This window comes from Odocoileus virginianus, chromosome 29 (assembly GCF_023699985.2).
Source record: "Odocoileus virginianus isolate 20LAN1187 ecotype Illinois chromosome 29, Ovbor_1.2, whole genome shotgun sequence".
NCBI lineage: Eukaryota > Metazoa > Chordata > Mammalia > Artiodactyla > Cervidae > Odocoileus > Odocoileus virginianus.
Genome location: NC_069702.1, coordinates 698744 through 704483, shown reverse-complemented (window position 1 = coordinate 704483; position 5740 = coordinate 698744).

Here is a 5740-nt window from a genome sequence, read left to right as displayed (position 1 = left end):
ATCAACAAGTGTTGTCCTGCATGTGTATTTTATTTAGAGAACATGGTAAAATGTTCTTAACAGTGGTATGCGTACATGCTAGTTTGCTTCAGTTGTGTCTGACTCTTTGCAACCCCATGTCTGTAGCCCACCAGGCTCCTGTGTCCATGGGATTTCCCAGGCAAGAATACTGGAGTGTGTGGCCATGATTTCCTCCAGAGGATCTTCCCAACCCAGAGATCTCTTATGTCTCCTGCATTGGCAAGCAGACTCTTTACCACTAGCACCATGTGGGAAGCTCATTCACAGTGGAGAAGGGCAGTAATAAGGATGATCCTCATCCAATCAGAAAACATCATTGAAGTGATATATTTTACTTCCATGTGACACTTCCTGAATATACACTAGAAGGACTGATGCTGAAGCTCAAACTCCAATACTTTGGTCACCTGATATGAAGAACTGACTCACTGGAAAAGGCCCTAATGCTGGCAAAGATTGAGGGCAGGAGGAGAAGGGGACAACAGAGGATGAGATTATTGGATGGCATCACTGACTTGATGGACATGAATTACTTCAGGAGGGTTGGTGATGGACAGGGAAGCCAGGCATGCTACAGTCCATGGGGTCACAGAGAGTCAGACATGACTGAGTGATGAACTGAACTGACACTCCAGTTATGCCAGAAGTGTGTTTCTGTCTTAGGTTATGTGTGTATGGATGACTAGAAAGGACTCTATACAGATATTTTAAATTCTGAGACATTGTTCAAACGTTCTACCCAGTATTAGCTAGGGTGACCATTTGTTTCTAAATTTTGCTTTGGTGTGATCTTAAAGTTCAAAAGTTATTGCTGGAGTTTAACTATATTCTGCATGAAATAGGCATCTCACAATTTAAAAAATAGTAGCAAAATCCTCTTATGTCTGATTCATTTACCAAAGTAGATCATAATTTCCAGAATTTTCAATATATATTGTATGTTATCTATAACTATATATAATGATATACTGTATACAATGCTAATGTATTTTCTAAATTCTCATTTAAGCAAAGATTTTCTCTTCCTATGCTGTCAGAATGATTTTCCTAGTTTCTGTTAACATTCGATAGTAATGATACTTATCTTGAATGACTTAAGTAATGAAAATGTCATGTAGGTAATTTTCTTACTATTCAACAGAAAACATTTTCACTTTGGAACTCTGCACCCAAATCTGAACTATAAAATCTGATATCATGGATATTTACAGAGTTGTAGAGATTCCAGTGATTAACCCAGAGGCTTCAAAGTCTGGGACCAGAACGTGTAGTTGTGTGAAGCAGGACCAGTGGCATATTATACACTAGCATATTCTTCACTTCTGCACACATGAAATAATGGTTGCACCATTAAAGTCAAGGACTTTTAGTTCCTCCTCAAGGTCTGTAGCCGATACTCTGAGTCATGTCCTTTGGGCTGTTTCGAGGATACTAAAACTCCTACCAGGTGGGAGAAGTTAACTGTATGCTGCCCACAAAACACATAGACCTCAAACTGTTGGAACCAGAAGGTTGATGTCAACTCCTGATTACCTCACCACCAACCAATCAGGCTAAGATCACCGCCTGTCTGCACCACGGTGGTTTGACCTGCTTCTGACCCAGATGCCCAAGGACCACATGGGGGCAAAAAAGAGGTGGCACCAGGAAGAACCCTGCCTCTTTTCAGAAAAGCAATGCATATGCCTCCCCCTCATTAAACTTTCCCTAAAATCTTGCCTCAATCATCCCCTATATAAGAAGTTGATTTATGAACTAAGTTCCCTTGTCTCCATTCTCTGGCCATTGAATAAGGCTTCAATCTCAGCTTTGAACTCATTTTTGACTGCATGAACCCCAATGGAAAAAGAACTTTCCTCACTGAGGCAGGAGCCTCTGCTGGGCTACAGCCCAAGTGGGATCCTTATGACCTAATTTGGTAACAAATGGATGTTAGCTATGACGATAACAACTAACTACTGCTGTAGTCCAAACCTGTGTGATTGTGTCATGCCTTTGGCCCATGCTAGGCTTTTTCACATGATCTGCCTTCAAGTCTCACCTGCCTATTTTATGTTTATGTAGCTGGTCATTCTGAACTTCAGTATAACTCATTATACACTTATGTCTTTTCAATTTCATGGAGCTATTTTCAGGCTCAACTATCTGTTCTTTTCAGTCCAAAATTTGTGATTAAAGTTTTGTGTCACCTGCACTGAAAACTAGTTTGGCCCTTTGCTTTATTAATGTATATTTGTGGCAATTGTCTAAAAAAATCTTTGTTGACTGAAGGCCTGTCTTGAAGAATTTATATTATAAAATACTTTATTGGATTCTCTCATCTCTAGAAGTGGCTGGGGCAAGAATGAGGATGGAAATGGGGAGGTGACGAGAAGGAACCTGGGAGGTAGAAATTAATGATGGTGAGGAAAAAACTATCAAAAAGGAAACTCCCTGGTGGTCTAGTGATTAAGATGTCACACTTCCACTGCAGGGGGGCATGGGTTCAATCCCTGGTCGAGGAGCTAAGATTCTATGTGTCACACAACATGGCCAAAAAATAGGAGGAAAAAAAAAAAAAAGGAAGCTTCCTGAACGTTTTGAAAAACAGAGCTTATGATTTGGAAGCCCAGAAATGGCTTCATCCATTAACTCCATAAATATTTTTCAGGACCTTCAATATGCAAGGCAATGTGTTTGAAGAAATAGGGATACACACATATACAAAATAATCCCTTTCAGAGAGATTAGTGCAGGAGGTAAGATATTTTAAATACATAGCTATAATACAATATGACATGTCTGTGTGAGATAGATACAAGCTAAATGCCTTTAGAATGCCATGGGCAGGACTGGTCACTTCTGCTCCCCTTGTGATTGTATTACTGGCCCAATTCTTTTAACGATTCATTTATTTGGGTGCGCTGGGTCTTACTTGTGGCACACAGGATCTTTTAGTTGAGGCAAGCAAACTCTTATTTGCAGCATGTGAGATCTAGTTCCCTGACCAGGGATTGTATCTGGGTCCCCTGCATTGGGAGTACCAGGGAAGACCCTTGAGTAAGACAATTCCTTCTCTCTCTTTACATGAAAGCTTTTTGTCATATAATTCTGTATTTCTCGCCCACTGTTAGTGGGATGCACTTACCTATCTCTTGACCTTGGGCTTGTCTGTATAAGTCATACAAAAAATATGAAGCAGAAATTAAGTTATGACCATTCCAAATTTAGGCCTTGAGTGACCTGTTTCTGCTTAGGTCTCTATCCTGACTGTAAGAACATGCCTAATACTAGTTGCAGACAAAATAAACAGCAGACTATCAGTTTCACAATTTCCTAAGATCTAATTCCTATAGTAAATCTCTATCATTCAGAATGGTTCTACTTTCTTATCAAACTCTAATACAGAAACTGGGTAGCTGGAAGTAAAACCTAAAACATGTGGCACTGGTTTGGGGAACAACTGGCAGGACCTTGAGTAGGTTTTCACGAAAACCTAAAGGGCCTGGATGAGGGCGTTAACAGAAGCCTAGAGAGGAGGCTGAAAAGGAGGAATTACAAGGAATAAAGGAAAATGTTACTGGAACCTGGAAGAGACCCTAACTGTGTAGTGAAAGTCGCTCAGTCATGTCCGACTCTTTGTGACCCCATGGACTATATATAGTCCATGGAATTCTCCAGGCCAGAATACCGGAGCGGGTAGCCTTTCCCTTCTCCAGGGGATCTTCCCAATTCAGGGATTGAACCCTGGTCTCCTGCATTGCAGGCGGATTCTCTACCAGCTGAGCCACAAGGGAAGATTGTGTAGTAGTTTAATAAAACTGCCACCTGCGGTAAAATGAAAAAATATATATATACCTAATAAACCTGATCTAGTTATTTCAGATCAGTGCTGAGGATGCCACCTGGACTTTTCTAGCTGTGTAAGTAAAATGAGAGAGGAGAAACCTTACATAAGGAAAAATGTGATTTGGAGAAAACATAAAGGTTCAGAAGAGTCTTTTAAGCCAGGAAAGGATTCTCATGTACAGAAATAGCTTCCAGGCAAAGGTCAAATTCAGAGAAGGGCACTAAGACTTCGTTTCAGATCTGAGAAAGATGACTATGCCTCAGAACACTTCAGACACAAATGGCCTTCTACAAGTTTGAAGACCCTGCCCAAGGCTTCCAAGAATTTCAGGGAGGTTGTTCATCAGCCTCACAGGGAGCCAACATAGAAGAGACTATTTCTCCCATCCAAGTACTAACCAGGCCCGACCCCGCTTAGCTTCCGAGATCAGATGAGATCCGGCGTGCTCAGGGTGGTGTGGCCGTAGACAGAAGAGACTATTTCTAACAGACTTACAGGGGCTTCTGTGTAACTGAATGGACCCAAGAACTCCACAGGTTTAAAAAACTCTCTCAGCTTGGATAGGTATAATATAAACAGAGACCTTGGAATCCCGAATTCCTACGGGGAAAGAGGCAGGTTGAGAGCACCACTCCATGGGCAACCATGTGCTACCTTTGAGGGAAAGGATGACGCAGAGCCCCAGGGGTTATGCCTCAATCCCAGTCAAACCAACACAAGACTGGCTGGGTTTACATGCCAAAGATAGGTGACTGCGGTGTCTTTCTATTCCCCCTTTAAAAAGGAAAGTCTAAAGCAGAGAGCTTGGGACAAACAGGGAAGACTACTTCTAAATTCACAGGTATTCAGACTGAGAGGAATGATACTTAAGGACCTTTACCTCAGCCACACCCGGACCTGATTAGACGACGAGCTCCTAGACCCTGAGCTGTCACAATGGAGTTCCGGAAAAATTTTGCATGTGAGAAGGGTGTGAATTATTGCGGTCAAATGGGGGGCTGAAAAGAGCTCAGCATCTTCCATCCCGTTTCCTTTTTTAAAAAACGTGACTAGTTGTGGAGTTTATGTTCCCGCTTGAGGCAGGACTTCTGAGGCAAGGTCAGAAAAAAGGCAAGTTTCTGAAATGCCTGCTGCACTCACACTAGAGCCCTAATGATCAAGTGAACAGTCTAATGGCTTGAGCACAACACGCTGTGAGGAGCCCCCATTCACCCAGAGACACAGCAAGGTCCTGAAGCGAAGAGAAGCCTGGCCAGGCCCCAGACTAGCTGCCTGCTGTTTCCATTTCATCCAGCACCTGACTGCAAACCTCAGAGACCCAAAGCCAATTACTCAGCTGAATCCTTCCTTAAATTCTGACACAGAAAAACTGAGACAATGAATTGCTGCTGTTTCAGGCCACAAAGTCTGGGGACGATTTGCAGCAGTAACTAACTGAAATACTGTTTCTGGTGGAAATGTAATACAATTAAGTATAATTTAGATGAGACCACACTTTCACTTTCTACTCACCTGAACCAGAAACAAGTATTAGGTCAATAATGAAGAAAATAAGAGTATACTAAATTTTTATTCCCCTGGAATTCGCAAATTTTTCAAACACTTGCCTTTTTAGGGCACTGGGCTATTCACTGTATCTTGCTTTGAGTCACATTCTTTGTATCATAATTAAATATTCAGATAGATGACTTTATTTCCTATCCCTACAAAACTCTTACTTATGATTGTACTTAAGAAGAGGGCAACCCACTCCAGTATTCTTGCCTGGAGAATCCCATGGACAGAGGAACCTGGCAGGCTACAGTCCATAGGACTGCAGAGTCAGACATGACTGAAGCAACTTAACACACAGGCAGACTAGAAAAAATAAGACCATAAAATCAATGAAGA